The 18,307-nt window shown below is 37.7% G+C and overlaps 1 protein-coding gene across 1 annotated transcript in view; it reads right to left on the bottom strand.

The window, feature by feature from the left end:
• The window catches only part of CNTLN (centlein), a 272,348-nt gene that overhangs the window by 252,948 nt on the left and 1,093 nt on the right, over nucleotides 1-18,307 (bottom strand). The window lies entirely within an intron of this gene.

Genomic DNA, 18,307 nt, shown 5'->3' with positions numbered 1-18,307 from the left:
AAAGAAAGAAAGAAAGAAAGAAAGAAAGAAAGAAAGAAAGAAGATGCCAAGGATGTGTCAGATAGGAAAAAAAAAAAAAAAAGTGGCATCTGTGACAACTTTTGTGGCAGCATAGAAACATGAACATAATGACATATGGGGAGATCTCATGAAAGACTGTACACAAATCCTTTGGCAGCAATCTATCAAAACAAGATCCTAAAAATTAGGTGGAAAACAATGTTTTGAGCTAGAAAGTGTGTATAGATATATAATAAATCTCATCTACTTCTCTTAGTGAAATAATGCACTTATAATTACCACAGGCAGTTCATTGAAGAACAAAATGCAACAAAACAAAAACAACAACAAAAAACTTCCCTAACATTTTGTGTCCAGGAGAATAAAAATCAGACTGAAGTTGAGGAAGAGAGGATTCAACAGAGTTGCTGTATATTGTTAACCTCCCTGAAAATAAAAGCAAAAACTGAACATGACTACACAGATGTAACTAGCATGGGAAATAAATAATCCTCCTACAAGGCTGCCACATAGGATGGCAAAAACTTGCAAGACTGTGATTTGTGATCTTGATCGAATTACATTTGGGTGTGCAATACTACCACAAGTATTGTTACTCAATAGAATTGATTACTATTCAGAATTTATTTGATACCATGTAAGATTTCACATTTTCCTTTTAAGCTACAGTGAAAGAAAAAAAGTCATACACAGAAGTTTCCTTTCAAACAAGTTAAAATATTTATTTGAAATCTTTATTTTTAAAGTCCTTCAGTGAAGCTACATAGAATAAAGTGCAAAAGAGAATGCCCCTTTTCTGAATGTCACCTTCAAGGCAGTTGTGATGTTTTAGAAATTGGTCCACCCTATAACACCTGTGCCAGAATCCAAGGAGGTTACTATTTTTGACAAACAGGAATAAGAGTTTGTTTTAATGGAGTAAACTTTCTGGTTCAGTAGAAAGGGAGTTTGGGGGGAGGGTGGGAACCATAAAAGCAGGAATATCCAGAACTCTGTAGTGCTTGATGAAAGAAGAAGTATGGAGAACCAAATGTTCAGTACAAAAAAATGGCATCGCTTTTCTGAAATGAATTTAATAACAAGTATTTAAAAACTCACAATGTTGGTATTGCTTAAAAATATTATCCATAGCACTTCCATAGATATCATGGTTTTAAAATTTCTTTGATCTACAAAATCTAAGATTTTAAAATTTCAGGATCCTAAAACATTACCTGGATATATATATATTTTTCTTTTTCAGGCTTAATGCTGCTATTTCATACAGACTTATTAAAATAGAGTTTCCAGATTTTGATGTAACATTTCCAGTTAGTACTTTCTCCATAGCATGTGTTTAGTCAATCTGAATATAACATTTATTTGGTCCCATTTGGTTCTACAGTTGTATAGTATGGTTTATTGAGCACTATAAAGAAACATTAAGTTTTAAATGTGTGTGAGTTAAATCCAAAGTTTTAAAAATGACAACAACCACATTATATTCCATGATAAGGTTTGGGGTTTCTTTAAAAGCACCTAAAGTTTCAGCCAAACTACTTGATATTATCCATTATACCAGAGAGACTAAAATATACAGGGAACTGGAAACCTGAAAGAAGGATATTCTGAACCTTTAAACTAGATCAGTGGAGTTCAAACTTTTTTGATCATGCAACCCTATCAGTAAAAAATTTTGAGCATGCACCAATACGTTTTTTTTTTTTAAATTCATAAATTACATACATGTACTAATGTACTAATATATTACGTACATAATAAAAAACATTCAGAAAAACAAACAAACAAACAAAAACAGAAATTAAAAAAGGAAGAGATAAACAGTTTTATTTTTTTGTTTAGTTTTATTTATTTACTGAAAGTGTCTTGTGAAACCCCTGGAATGCTCAAACCCCACTTGGAGACAATTGAACCAGACTTTTGTGGAATCACAGAAATCTTCTATAGTAGTGGTTGCTTTCGCCATTATCTGAATGGAGCCTACTATGAGTTACACTACTATCCTCAGCAACTTTTTCTCCCCTGTTTTTTTCCCCAGTCTTGACTATCTAGCAGTTTATAGAGCTGTTACAAACAGACTGCATCTATTGCCTCTGCAACCACTCATATTGTCCCTAGTGTTGGCAATTAGCAATCATAGTCTTAATTAGCCTGGCCCACCTGGCTATTTTGCTACTAATATATCAATTAATTCAATTCACATGGAGGAACTTCTGTGTGGTACCATAGCTTAATCACTACTGGTCATCCTTGTATATGACTGTTTTACACACTAAAAAAAACTTAGTATCCAGGCTGAATTTGTATTCTCCAATGATATGCAGTCTGTCAAGCAGGTACAGAGTGTGGTTAGTATTTTTAATGTATGTAGGGATTTGGCAAAGGCCTCAGCAGAGCACAAAGGAAAAACCTGGGATGTAAGCTATGAACACTTTGGCACACTGATTTGGATATAAATAATACCCATTTTGGGTATCAGTTTACTAGTCTCCCTTAGGAACTCCTGTTACTGCTCCATTTGTTAGTTTTTAATATGAGAAATAGAAGCTTCTAAAAGGAGGGTAACTTAGTCATTGGGATCTCTAAGAAGCTACTTTTTTTCTTTCTTTCTTTTTTTCCTTTTTGTAAGAATACCTGCTCCCCTTGGAGCAGATCTTGTACTAACGCAATCTTGTACTTACATCCAAACGTGTCCCTTTCTGTCTTCCTCTCTTTACACTGGAAATAGATTGTCTGGCTCTATCTCTTTACTCTCCTTTTCTAGCTAGTGTCAAGAGGAAACAGAAAAAAAAAAATAAATAGGGGAAAAAAAGACATTTTACTGTCTGTCCTTTTCTTTTTCAGCACAAGTATATTGATACAGTTGACCACATGACAATAATGCCGACTTTTGCAAAATCTGTTTTTTTTGTTTGTTTGTTTGTTTTTTTTCCTTTTATCACCACTGTTTTTGTTACTTCTCCTCCCACATAAGATGACTTTGGCCCACAAAGTTACTGAGAAGCAGTCACCCAAAGTGAGGTATCTGCTTTTCTATGCTAACATACTTTAACTTATGGACTCAGAAATGACTGCATGGAAAAACAGCAACTATGGAGTATTTGAACTGTCAGCCACAGCTACAAACATCCACAACCAGAATGTTTTTCACCATTCCCTGAAAACCTTGGACAATACCTGAGGAAAACCCTTGTTACCATTTTCTTACCACTTATTCTTACTAGAGACTGAAGGTGGGCAAGGAAAACAGTATTTCAGTGCAGGGGAAGCAATGACAGTAAAGGATGAACCAGGATTTCAAGGTTTATCAAGAGCAGGGTTTTCAAATCAAGAAGTTTGTAGTCAGTAGGAGTTTACTTCCTGAAGAATGGAATCATTTGCACCTTGAGTAGTACAAGCCTGATACTTTATGTCCTCACAGCTTTGTCTCTCGTAATTTTGCATTGGCATTTGACAGGTTACTAATAATGTAGTAAATTAGCATCATACTTTCCAACATGGGAAGAGAGAAACAATGGAGAGTACTGTCTTAAAACAGGGAGTGTTTACAACTCATACCCTACGTAGGCAGTCCAAAAGAGCACAGAACAAATCCCATGGGCTTCTACACATAGCACCTAGGGTTCCCTCTAAGCTGGGTATTCTCTGTCTCTCACTTTATTTCTATAGGCCTCATCTTGTTCTGCCATGGTGCTCTGTGCATTAGTTAGCATAGTGTTTGCAGCAGCTCCTTGGTCTCTCTGATATTTTTTGCTCTAATGTTTAGAGAGCATCTAACTTCTGCAAACAAAGTTCCTCTGAATAACAGGCTCAATTTTTTTTTTTTTTTTCCATATATGATTTTCATCTAATTACTGATTTCCAACAGTCAGTGACCCTACAACTGCCTAACACAGTCTTCTTCCTAGCAGTATTAATCTCTCTCAGCAGTTAACTGAATGCCTCTTGGTAGCTTGCTTGTGACTCCTGCCCATTCTTGCTCTGTGATGATACTTGACTTCTGCCTGATCGACTGCTTTCTCCTTCATCCCCTTTGAGATCTGTCACTTTTCTAGCTTCAGCTTTTCTGGATTCTATTCATAATTCTATTTTATTTTATTTTATTTATTTTATTTTTATTTCTAGTCACTTGCAGTCTGCTGCCCTAAAGATTTTTCCCTCCCTGAGACTGAGCTAATTGTATCCAAATTCTTCCCCATGTTAGTGAATTCGTACTGCCCACTACATAGTCAATGCCTTCTCAAAATACTATATGAATGACTTGTGTTCATAAAGGAAGGAAGGAAGTCCTGCAATGATGCAGGAATGTTATTAGAAAACTTTCTTTTGCTGCAAAACTTTGATGCCTTTTCATAGCTGGTTACATTCTGAAGTAATCTAAAGTAAATAGACCAAAATTTAAAAAGTTGTAATAATTGATCAGGAGCCTTATTTTCTCTTAAGTGGTGGAAAATTTTTAGAAACATTCTTCTGTGGAAGGAAGAAAAGTATACACACAGAAAATGAAAAGCCATCTTGGACGTTGTGACCATTTTACTCTGGTACGCAACTGATAGTGTTGTGCATGCTTCTTCTCCAAAGTAAAATATTTTGATTGCTTTTCAGTAGTAGTTATGTTGTATTTAGTTTAATTTTTGTTAGTGTTAAAATCTCAAGGTAAACATTTTTTCAATGTATTGAAATGAAATTTAAAAGCTTCAAAGGTGGGCTTGGAAGCAAATAGAAGAAAGGTGTTTGAGGGTAGGTAAAGTGAGACTGCAGTGGAAAATAAGAAATCACAGAATCACAGAATCAAAGAACAGTAGGGGTTGGAAGGGACCTCAAAAGATCATCGGGTCCAACCCCCCTGCCAAAGCAGGTTCCTCAGAGCAGGCTGGCCAGGTAAGCGTCCAGACGGGCCTTGAGTATCTCCAGAGAAGGAGACTCCACAACCTCTCTAGGCAGCCTGTTCCAGTGGATATTGTATAAAAACTCTGTAACAAAGATTTGAAAGAGTAAAATGTATGCCTTAAATTAGGAAAGAAAATTTATGTGTAAATTGCATTGTGGAAATGATTAATAGACTATATAAGAAGTAGAATGATCGTATACTACATTTTACTTGCAAAAATTACAAAAAGTGAAAGGTAGGTGTAAATGACAATGTGTATCCATCTCTGTAGTCCATTACAGTTCATATGCAACCTCTTATACTACCTTATTTGTTCTACTTATTCAATTATTTTTCTTTCATTTATTAGAAGACTTCAAGACATTACCAGGTTGCCTTGCATTGTAATCTCCATTTGCTTGCCTTTACTACAAGTCATTAAGTGGATTTTGTGCACTGAACTTTTTTGTTACATTTCTCACAATACTACCTAAGCAGTGTCTCAGCAATGTAATTTGTATCTACCATCTCTTGAGTTCTCTTAAACCTCTTAACTAGTAATAGAAATACATATATTGGAGTGTTTGGGAATATTTCTGTAACTATATAAACATTTACCCTACCATATGTTTACACTTGATGCAGTAAGGTCAGGAAATGCACCTTGTATTTGGAGGAGAAATTGGGTAAGACTTTCACAGAATTCCAGGTCCCAGGAAAGCTTGATCTGTTCAAATGAACTGTTTCTTCCTTGTCAAAACTGCATTATTCCAATGGAGTATACTTAATGACCACTACCTTCATCTCAGAGCTTTAGCTGAGTGTACATCTCTCTGATCCTGTAAATTGGAAACTTCTTATAATACCTGCTTTACACAGGAGGAACTGAACCACACAGAGACTGTAGCTTTGCTAAGGTCACACAGAGTAGCAAAGAAAGCAGGATTGACACGAGAATTCCTGGGATGCCCCACATTACTCCCACAGGACATTTCTCCTCTGGCCATTGTCTCTAGTATTTCCTGATTTCCAATGTGCTTCTACTTGTGAATAGCTACTAGTAAACAACATTCCAAAATAAGTGTATTTACTAATGTAACATATGCTATATGAATCATTTTATGGGGTGCAATAAATTTATGTCCTTGTCAGTTTTCTTTCCTCTAAATACTCCACCCTTCATTATTATTATGGGGGGCAAAAATCTATTTCAGGATGAGGAAGACAGAGAGTGAAAGATAGCTAGCTCATGGATTAAAGGAGAAGTTGCACTGAATGTTACTAGTATTTGGAGATTATATCACCTAACATGGAAAGCAGAGAAAGAACTGGAGAGAGTTGAGAATATAGCTGTCTGTGGTGACTGGAGAAGCATAAGCCAATGATAACATGAGAACTAGAAAAAGGAAAGGAAGCATTTAGTTAAACAATTCACTTGGAAGTGGTAGAGCACTATTGAAGACAGAAGGCAAAAAATATTGGGACAAGCAATTCTGTACTCACAGAAGAAAATCTGCAGTAACATGAAACTGATTGAGTCAGATTGTCTAGGAGGGCAGCTGTGATGTCCGTGTTATGAAGTATTGGGGACTGACTGACTGGTGTCAAAAGGTGCTCTTAATACTATTTGTTTAAATTAATCCTCAATATACTTTATGTATGTGGATGACCTGCTAAAGATATGTAAACTCCATTATCAGAATATATCAACATAAAGCTCCATGAATGTTTGAAAGGAAGCTAACTACTTCTTCTTAGAGCTGGTAGTTCTGAGAGAATTTAAAGCAGTTACTTTTATTCTCTTTGTGCATTCAACAGAATACTTCCATTATTTGCACTTGTATGAATTTTAATAGGGGAAATCAAGGAAAGAATTTGTTATAATATAGAAAGAAAATATGATGATAAAAATATGTAGGGTATGAAATTTCCTTTTAAAGTACAGAAGGACTCAGTCTCTACTTGATTGTGGTCCCTTACACTGGAAGAGTAGCACTACATTTGTGCAAATAAAAGTGAATCTATTTTTTGCACTATCATATAGATAAACAATAATAATAAAGTTTAAAGTTTTAATCTTGCTGTTTAGTTCAAGATTACATTGCCTAAACAGTGGACAGAATTAGATAACAAATGGGCATTCTCCACCCTCCTTGGAGACCTGTTTTTTCAAGCACACTCCCAAGCTTTTACCCAAAAGGAAAAAAAAATAAAGTTAAAAATAATAATCTAGGGTGTCCAAAATAAACTAGTCAGGGTCAGTAATAGCAGCTGTATACCTCTGTAATCATCAATATTTTCCCTCCTAGCTCTCAGCATGGAAACTTTACTGCCAGTAGGACTGATTTTAATGACAAATGATTGAGGGAAGTTCACAAGACACATGAACACAAATTATCAAGAGGGGATGAAGTATGCCCATTGCCTCTTAAATGGTGACTGATGGAATTCTGTGTTACATCATAGAGTAAAATTATTTAATACTCTCAAACTACATATCAGATTTAATGAAAAAAATCCAAAGTTGCCTTTGTCTGGGGTTTGTTTGTGCTTCCTATGTGGCTTGAAAGGTTTCACTCTTGAGGCTCTCTACTAATAAACAATATTGCAACCAGTTTTAAATGCTGAACATTTTTTTTTTAAAGTCAAGCTCTGTATCAAATGACCAATACTGTCTGCATGTGACAAATTAATTCATTCTAGTATATCTATAAGTACTTATGTATCTTTATGTATCTTTGGGTAGCTTTTAAGTTCTACTAATTTCTAATCTTGGCTGTGATATGAGATGGATTTAATAAATACCACACTGGAGAGATCTCATTTCATACTGTAATCACAACCAGTATCTGAAAAATTTTGCAAGAAGACAAAACAATCATCCTGCCCTTAGTCCAAAAATTACTGCTTCCTGAGAATACAGTGATTTAAGAAATCCCCAGTCTGGATATGACTTAAGTATCACATGTTAGTTCTGGGCCAGCCAAATATCTTTTCTGTGGTTAGTGCTCTGCAAGACAGTGCAAAAGACTTGAATTTGATTCCCTGTTTTAGCAAACTAGACCAAACAGCTATGTTCATGCCTGTGTGGCATCTTCCATCCAAGGATCTCTGAAAATGCACAGCAGAAAAATGCTGAACTGCTGCTGTTCTTAGGGTGATTTTACAGAGCAGAGGGTCATGCACAAAGCACCAGGAAAACTGAAATATAAGTTTCAAACTTCAGAACACGTCCTTACGGATGACCCGCTTTTTTAAAAACGTTAAGTTCTTTTACTAATGTTAAGCTCCACATTAAGTCAGTTGAGGCTTAGCACCTTCAATGTTATTACCCTGGGTAGCTCTTAGAAGATAGTTTTCAAAGAATGCTCAAGTCTTCACTGATTTGTTGATGTAGCTGAATCGTACTCTGTTGGCAAGGCTGTAGTTCAACCTGAGCTGATAAGCTTTTCAGGACACAGGCTAATTCTGCTCACAGCTAACAGGCTACCTACAGTGGGTTTCAAGAGTAATATAACCAGCATTTATTAGCTTGGGTTCTGACCTACTCGATAACATCTGTACTGTTTTCGCATCTGAGCTAGATAGGCATCTGAGCTAGAATAGGCAGAGTCACAACTGCTTGGCTCAGCTGTGCCTTGAAACACATGGCATGGCTTACTGGAACACAGGTGTTTTGATAGTGATAAAGTTTATCATAAGTTCAGTATCAGCTCTGGTGACAAAATATAGTATATTTTATGTGTTTAAAAACATATGGATAGCAATTAGCTGGAAGAAGTTACAAAAATATTTTGGAGAGGGTTCACATTGCTTTTGCTGAGCTGAAAGCAGATAAAAAGTGATCATTTCAAAGTAATTGGTAATTGGTACACAGAGCAAGAAAAATAAAATAAAATAAAATAAAAATCAGAGTTATCATCCAGGACAGTGATGTAAATGGTGATATCAAGTTAGGGTGGAATATAAACTTACTAGGTCAGTATATTTTTGTCAAAAAGGCAAATCTAATTTTGAGCTGTAATAATAAGAACACTGTAAGTAAAATACAGGAGGTAATTGCTCTGTTTTCTGTGGACCATGTGAGGCTTCAGCTACCAAACTATTTGCAAATCAGTCCAGTGAACTTGGTGACTTTTATGGTAAGTTGAGAAGCACTCAGGGAAAAGGAACAAGAGTGCTAATAATTTTCAGAAATACAACCTCTGAGGAATGTTTGAAGGAAAAAGCATTGTTTGGTCTATGGGAGAGGTGGAAGAAGGACATAATAAAGGTCTTCCAGTGCTGAAAAGTCTGCTGTGTGGTCTGTCTAGGATAGGACAAGAATGAATCAATTTATTTACAGGAAAAAATACTTTGTTTAGCTATTAGGAAAAAAAGTAACATTAAAGGTAGTGAGCTCCTGGAAGAGGCCACTTATTGAGGACACAGGGAATTTTTTTCAAAAATTCTGGGTAGTTTTTAAAGATGCTCTCAGAATGTCTATTCTTATCCTGTCTCAAAGCTGATTAGATGTCCTGAGGCTTAATCCAAATCCAAACATCTGCAATTCCATGAATTAAAGGTGACATACAGACTGCACAAGTCTGGTTTAAAGTGAAGTAGCATATCTCTGCCATATGGTCATGATGCTGGCAGAGAATGGGTTGAGAGCAGCCCTGAGGAGAAGGACCTGGGGGTGTTGGTTGATGAGAAGCTCAACATGAGCCAGCAATGTGCACCTGCAGCTCAGAAAGCCAACCATATCCTGGACTGCATAAGAAGAGTGGCCAGTGGGTCGAGGGCGGTGATTCTCCCCATCTACTCCGCTCTCATGGGACGTCACCTGGAGCACTGCATTCAGCTCTGGGCCCCTAGCACAATAAACGTGAACCTCTTAGAGCGAGTCCAGAGGAGGTCCATGAGGATGATCACGTGGCTGGAGCAGCTCTCCGATGAAGAAAGGCTGAGAGAGCTGGGGTTGTTCAGCCTAGAGAGGAGAAGGCCAGGGAGACCTTACAGCAGCCTTCATGTACCTAAAGGAGGCCTACAGGAGAGCTGGGGAGGGACTCTTTGCCAGGGAGTGTAGTGATAGGACAAGAGGTAATGGTTAAACTAAAAGAGGGTAGGTTTAGATTAGATATGAGGAGGAAATTCTTCACTCAGAGGGTGGTGAGGCACTGGCACAGGTTGCCCAGAGAAGCTGTGGATGCCCCATCCCTAGAGGTGTTCAAGGCCGGGCTGGATGGGGCTTTGAGCAACCTGATCTAGTGGGTGGCATCCCTGCCCATGGCAGGGATGTTGGAACTGGATGGTCTTTAAGGTTCCTTCCAACCCAACCATTCTGTGATTCTATGCTTAATGGTTTCTTTCTCTTGTTCACCTCCACAATAACCAGTTTTCATTTAAAAGGAACAATTCTATTAACCTGGTGCTACTTTACAGTGACAGATTTATTTTTTCCTGGTAACACTCATTAAATTTAGAGCCTAAATTATTGGCCTAGCCTTTACAATAATACTATAAAGTGTTTTAAAGGCTGGAAGTGAATAAAATTGGTTCTGAATAAGGCAAAGACAGACTGAAACATTGTAAGAGCTAAGATTGGCCCATCATGTATTTGTTTTGATGCCTCTCTTACAAAATGAGGTATTCTTAGCTAGTTGCTCTCTTGATGAACAGCATTTTCCTCTGGAGTCTGGAAAAATGTATCCATTGGTATGCTTCTACAACAGATTTCCTGAATAATATGCCTCCTAAAACTATACATGGAGGACCAGATGTCTATGTGTTTCCTCTGCATAAATGTAGCACTCCAATTAAAGATCATCCTTCCTTTCATACATAGCATTTCTTTTAGCCCAGGTATTTAAGTAGTGATTTCAATTCTAACAACATCTTTTACAAAGCACTAAGCTAATGTTTGTGTGTGTGCATATTTGGTCATTAAATGAATAAGAACACACACACATATGCACAAAAAAAAAAAAAAAAAAAAAAAAATTTTTGTCTTTTAAGTGAAGTAAGTGAAATTATTTAGAAATGCAAAAAGCAGCTATCCAGCTTCTTTATAAAACTGTGATTTGGACTACACCGCAACCATTCTTTAAACTTTTTTGGTGGAGAGAAGAAAACATCTTGAAACCCCAACCTATCCTGCATTATTAAACACTGAAACAGGAAATAGCAATAATGTTATGGGAGGCACTGACAGTAAAGCTTAGATTCATGTACTTTCCGCACCACCAAAAACCCACAAGACTGTAGCTGCTAGGCATATGTGCCTGAAGATTCAGTTAATTCTGTGACTATTAAGTTGTAGACTATGGAGTAGTAAAACTGCTACTATTTCAAGTTCAAGTTCAAATATTTTATTTGCTTGTAATGGCATTGAACTAAAGATGCCAAATAACTGCTGCTGACATCTTGATTTTGTAACAGTTGTCATAGTTCTTATCTCCTAGCTTATGGCATTTCTTCTGTAGTAGTAATATATTTACTTTGCTATCACTGCAATACCCATTAATTGGCAGTAACAGGGCAGGCAGAAGAAGCCTGACCTCGTCACACTGATGTGTGCTACAAGGTTGCCGCCTTGGTCTAGGATAGGTTTTAAAGATGTTTTTCAGAGCAGGACAATTATTTTTTATTATATGACTTCTACTGTGTTGCAGTAACAATTACAATTCAGCTTTGAAGTTTCTCAGTGCTAGAACAAATGAAATGATGGTGTTGAGACCATAAAGGCAATCATTTTATTTTTTTTCAGAGTACTGCCAACAATTTTACTTATACATATCAAAGATAAATTCATTTTTTGCTTGTACACAGTGTATTGTTTTGCAGAAGCCATGGGCCAGAGGATACTTGCATATGCAAACGTTCCAGGTGCACCAAGAAATCAGAAATAGATGGTCTAATGAAAATGCTCACCATATAGAGGACAATTTTACAAATTAAAATGAGATAAGCAGTGGCCACAGACTCAGTGCCATAGTTTAAGAATAGGCAGCCTTCCTAGGACAGTATTTCACAAACTAGATTACCACAGTTCTTCAAGTGGCAGCTTCCTTTGTCTCTTCTTTTGAGCCATTGCTGTTTTCCTCACATATAGCTCTGCTCTAATTGAGAGAGGTATTTGATGATAGTATTAGTACAGTGGATTTCAGAAACTCACATATTTAAGCATATTTGTGAGTTAACTTTCAAAGTAGAAAGTCACATTTTCTATCCTTGAAATCAAATATAATTAAAGACTCTCCTGCCCTACAAAATGAAAACTCACTAACCAGAAGAGTTATGAATGCTGGAAGATCAACATTTTAACTTTGAATCAACTCTGAAACATTTTGAAGTTTTTAAAAGAACACTTTAGCCAGCAGTTCATTATTCCCCTTATTCTCCTTGTCCATTCATATACACATGGAATAAATCCCTTACACTCATTGCATATACTTGTGTATATATGTACATACATACACAGGTGGGGTCAATTTAGTATTTTTAATTCCGAAAATACAACCCGGACCACCACAGACTTGGACAGATTGGTCCAAGATCCAAGAACAACTCATTGGTTGTGAAATCAGAATAACTGAAAGTGGGGCACTCAGAGGAGCTCTACCTGGATACAACAGTCAATTCCAAACATTATTTCACTTATGATCCAGTAGGAGCAGTTCATGAAGGAAAAAGTACTTTTAAAAGGAAAGTAGTTTTCGGATACTGTTCATTTCTGACTTATGACAGGTTCCAGATCTTAACCAATGCCTATAATAAAGTCTAACCCTGTCTATACTTTGTGTCCTTGGTCACATCATGTAGATGACCTCAGCAAAGTATTTCTACTAAAGAGCAGTACAAATATTACTTGGCATCTAACTAGATCTTTGCATGTGAGGCTTAGAACCAAGCTCAAGTTCAAATAAGACTGATTAAGGTCCTGCAGTTAGAGTAGCTGAATTCTCTACTAGGAGAGATCAACATCTAAAATATTAGGTCATTGGAAAGAAGACAAGAATTAGGTTCTCAATACTTCTGCCTTCTTTTCTTTCTCTTGACATAATGATCCAATGGTGTTTTAATATCTGAAGCAATTATAAAAGAGAGAGAGAATGAACAAGGAAGTTATGATGCATGAGTAATCATTATGACCGTTTATTTAAAGCCAATTTTAACATTCTGTACTGCATTCAGCTTAGCTTGCCACATCCATTTTAAGTCTCCTTTAAGCAAGGTGTAAATAGGAGAAAAATTATTCTGCTAAAAGTAGGGTACTCTTAGTAGTCATATTTTGAGAATGGACATGACAGATTTTGTGACTTGCCTTGCAGTATTTCATTTGACACTTTTGTTGCTTTTAAGATACTGAGTCACCAATCAGTATCAGCTGTGACTGGGGCATTTTATTTGTTAGGACTCATTTATAAAAGCAATGTAAGTGCACAAATGTTCATTGCAAGATAAAAGAAACAAAATCCCATTAACAATTAAAGTTCAAGACTGAAGCAGTTAAACTGGATTTCAAAAAGAGAGAGAGAGAGAGAGAGACTTTCCCATCATGCTTCCAACTAACTCTCCAAGGCAATCACTTTTGACTGTAATAGTATAAGGAAAACAAATGGCAACACACTAAGAGAACTGCAAAACATTGAGATGCACTGGGGAAAAATATCCTCAAGTGTTATATGAGATAAGCTGAGACATATTCCAGAATGCATATAGTACACACTACATGTGGTCTCTGACTAGCAATTACCAAGCTATAGGAAAAAAAAAAAAAAAAGATGGACAGAGATTGGAATTGACAACAAAGGAAGAAGAAACTTCAATCTAGAGATGCCTTAAATGTCAAAGTGTGTACTCATTGGAGAAAGGATGACCAGAGAACTAGTAAATAGATGGAAAACATATATTTTGACTTCTTTTTTTTTTTTTTTTTTTCTCAAGCAAGCTGCTGAAACTTCTTGTACCTTGTTCTCTTCATCTCTAAAGTGTGTTAAACTGTTTTTCTTCTTTGCTCATGTTTAAAACTATCTAAAGTCCCTTTCTAAAACTGTTGTAGAGCTAAAAAGAAACATCTATATCTATTGTTTTTCATACAGAAAAGTATTTGAGCTCAGTTGCGCTTACATAGTACTGGAAGCGTATTTGTCTTTAAGACCATCTTCTAATGCATTTGGGAAAGTTTGGATTAAATCAAACTGTGTGGTAGCAACTTCTAAAAGAGAGTTAAAAGAGACTGGGTACAGAGAATACTGTACCATAATAAGATTTAAAAAAAAAAAAAAAAAAAAAAAAAAAAAAGCTGGACACGCTGCAAACTACCTTTTTACATCTCCAAAACCCACCATTACTGGGAGGTTCTAGCAATACTTAAAGTGCAAGAAAGACTTGGAATCACCTTCAGTATGTTGGTGCAAATCAGATAGATTTGACATATTTTCATGAACATCATAGTGAATTTTGCCAGTTGGTTAAGAAATATAGGGTTTACATGGTTATATGTTCAGAAATAAAGGAATGTTATCACTAGTAATGTCTACACAACATTAATTCAGCCTATCCGTGTGATGAGCACACAGTGTCTGAAATTACATCATCACATACTGTTTACTCCCCGCAAGATCTGTGCATATCAAATACACAGAATAGGCGATGTTCTCTAAATGAAAAGGAGGGTCTATATAGCAAATGAAGCTTATTTCTCAAGATTCCTTCTTAATCTACTGCAGAAATGTTAAGGTGTGTGATGAATAAGACAGGAAGAGAAAGAGAGACCAGACCCACAGTTAAAGCAGACGAAGTAGTTAAATTCCATACTGGTGAATTTTGATTCTACCTGCCTTGAGCCCCCACGCAATCCTAGGCAACTGCCCAGGTTTAACTTTAACCAAATTTATTACAGTCCATCACTAGATTTTCACCTTTCATCTCCAGTCTTCGTGGTCCATAGCTAAGTTTAGCTGAAATAGTGCAGAAGTAGTAAAAAGTACACCCTTGATGCACTGCCTACATCAGGTCAAATTTCAAACTGTTGCTTCAAAATAGTAGGAAATACAGTTTCCCAGGAAGAGAACTAGGCCTTTGTCAAAATAAATACACAGGTATTATTTCCTATTTAAATTCTTCAAAAAGGTTGAAGTTCTACCAAAAATGTCATAATCCGATAGAAATGAAAACTCAAATAAAAGGAAGTTTAAAAAAGGGGGAAAAAGGGACAAAAGAGAAAAGTGAAATCTCTGATGGGAAGTAAGAGCCTACCATTTGTGTAAATCATGCAATAAGCCATTCTACATAGTAGAGTAATAGTCAGCATAGGAACTTCATATACATGTTGGATATGCATATGTATGCTACAGCCATATTTCTGAATAAAATGAGTAGCCAGATTAAGACTTTACAATGACATTGGTCTAAAATATTTATGGTTATTTTTATGCTGAATTGAATTGTTTTCCCCTTTAATAGTGGTGGATTACAGAAAATAAAGAAGGTTTTATATTCAGGACTGGACATCATTTTTCCCTTGGAGATTTTTTTTTTTTTTTTTTTTTTTTTCTGCTGGAAAACTGCTTTTCATTTACATTTCAGTACCAGTTTTCTCTGAAAGTGTTCTTCCTAACCTCACCACCCATCAGTGGTGGATTTCAGTTTGACGTGTATACCCTCGTAGTGTACTGGTGTCCTGTGTTCCACTTCTTTGCTTGCTGGGCACATCATGTGGACTGCACCTGCAGGTTTGCAGGATGTGCAGAAGATTCATGTGAACCATAAATTAATTCAGTAAGAAGGAAGATTAAGACAGCAGAGAAATACCATACTCTGGAGACATCAAAATTTAGATGACTTATACTTCCACTCCTCTCAAGCTGCAGTTTCTACTCATACTATTGCAAACCTGCATCTCAGTGCTCACATCTGGAAAGTCAAAATAAAAGTGAAGAAAAATATTTTGCTAAATAACTTTGTTCATGGTAATTAATCTCAGACCAATGACTACTGCTCTTTATGGTGGTCACAACTGGTTTTGAAGGAAAACTACAGCAAAGAAGTATTTGCTGTATAGGATAGATGTTATCAATTAAGCTGGAAGTGTTAGTCACTACTGTCTTCACTAACAAACATCTTCAGTCTAAAAAGCAAGAAAAATGTTAATCTTTGCTTCTACTCTCTTAAACCTTACATATGATCTGCCAAATTTAGGATAATTAGATACTTTCAGAAGTCATTAGACAGCCGATGACGCAACTTGGGTCTTTACACAGTCCTATGAGATGTTCACTGAACTTCAAGTAAAGGTATCTCATCATTGCCTGTAAAATCTATCATGTGTGCTGAACTCTCAGTAAGCACAGCAATATAAAGAAATAAAAGTGACTGTGCAGGTGGATGGTATAATATGTTAACAAGAGCCTCATCTTCCTAGGATTATCTCAGAATGCCACATAGTAGGTAAGTCTTAGTAGGAACTAAGTGCAAACTCAAAACGCTGTTGTCTGTGTGACTGAAAATGTAATTCCAAAAGATGCAAACTTTCTGGAAAGCTTGCTGCTTGTTCAGTCTGAAGTCTAATGATGATGTATATTCAAATGTCACCAGTTAGCTATTGTGCTGCTGATCCTTTGAGCAGAAATGTCTTATTCCACAGTGTTTATCCTGTAATCCCATACTGTCAACCCAAGAATCAGAACTCCCAACAGCCAACTTGCCTCCAGCTATTTTATCTCCTCAGCAGCTTTCAAGAGGCTGTAATATACTGTCAATACAAAAGCCACTGGCTTATTGACGGGTGGAGGGGAAAAAAAAAGGGGAGATTTTAAAAAGCTGAATTAAATATCAAGCAAGGTAGCACAGGAACTACTTAATGGATTATTATTAGCTTTTTTATGAAATGACCCCCAAAAAATTAAAACAAAGTAAGTGGAAGATATTAATTATTGTATTACACTTACTAGGTTCTTATTTGAAATGGCTGGTCAGAGTTTAGATCAAATTTTTAGCATGTAATATAGGTTATGATAACTGTAATCTACGGGTTTAAGGAATAAGGAATATCTCCACCAAATGCCTTGCCCCCGTTTAAGAAATCTCACTTTTCCAAGGTAATACAGGAAATTTGTTTTAAATTCAGTTGTCTGCCTACCTACTCTATGTCCTTTCTTTCACAAAGCTGTAACTCGTTGTAGCCTTGATTTGCTTCTCTGCAACTACGTAGTAAAGACCATCCTTGTACTGGGCACGGCATATCTTTATGGCGGCAGGTGACCATGCCTTCTGAGAAGGTTACAGCGTTCTATTTTTAATCTGCATCACACTGCCTTGGGCCCGCTTTCATGTGAGGAGACATGCATGTGGACTCGTCAAGGCTTTAACCACTAGGGGGCTGTGTGAACACAATGTTTTGGGTCGTTCTTGGCCCTTCACTGGTTCAAAAGGGCAAATGCGTTTTTATGTACAATAAAATGGGACTTTGAAATAATTAACTAGGTTTTACTTCTCTCCCCTCTTTGATAGAAAACGTGTCAAGTCCTGTGATTATTATTTTTTTAGAACGTCCATAAATTACTCTAAATTTTACTTGGTCATATGTACTCCTATGAAAAACAAAACAAAACATTTTTGAATCGTTGTCAGTTGAATACGCTCTCTACAGCTCAAGGCTCAAAACTAATCCTAAAATGTGGGCACTGTAAGACCCGTCCGCAAGCTGGTATGTGTTATGCCTGATGAAGATATCTGGGTAAAACCCAGGAAACAGAACGAGCTTTCAGTAGAAACGGAGATAACCTTGGGATACATCCAGTCGGTTGTTGTGAAAACCTAGTTTTGGTGGTAATATAGGTCAGCTACCCTCCCCTCTTATGGCAGGCATAGGAAATGCAGAAGTGATAAAGACAGCCACATCAGTTGCAAAGCCTCGTGGCTCGGTAACTCACGGGGATGTGCCGCACAGCACTACATTGGGAACCCGCAGTCCCAGGAGCTACCTGTCTCACCTACTTGACCCATCTCCTAGCGAGCGCCTTCTGGGCCAGCGCTTCTGAGGGATCCAGCCCCCACCCCGCGTTCGCACGGGCCCCGAGGACCGAGGGGAGCCGCTCCGCAGGCCACTCGCGACCCCCGGCCTCAGCGCCGCGACGGGCCGGGAGAGGGCCCGGGGGCTGCCCTGTCAGCCGCCGTTTCCCGGGGGACGGCGCGAAACGGCGGCTAACGGCGGGTAACGGCGCTAACGGCGCCGCGCCTGCCGTTAGGCAGAGCCCCGCGGCGGGCGCTACGTGTGCGGCTCGCGGGCGGGTAGCGGCGCTCCACGCCCCCCCCGCTCCCCTCCGCCCCCCTCCCTCCCGCCCCGTGCGCGCTCCCCTCAGGGCGCGCGCGCGCGCGCGGCCGCCGCGAGTGTGCGCGCTCCCCGGGCCGCGGCGGCCGCGCTCCCCCCAC

This window comes from Oxyura jamaicensis, chromosome Z (assembly GCF_011077185.1).
Source record: "Oxyura jamaicensis isolate SHBP4307 breed ruddy duck chromosome Z, BPBGC_Ojam_1.0, whole genome shotgun sequence".
Taxonomy (NCBI): Eukaryota; Metazoa; Chordata; class Aves; order Anseriformes; family Anatidae; genus Oxyura; species Oxyura jamaicensis.
This window is presented reverse-complemented; position numbering and strand designations above follow the sequence as displayed.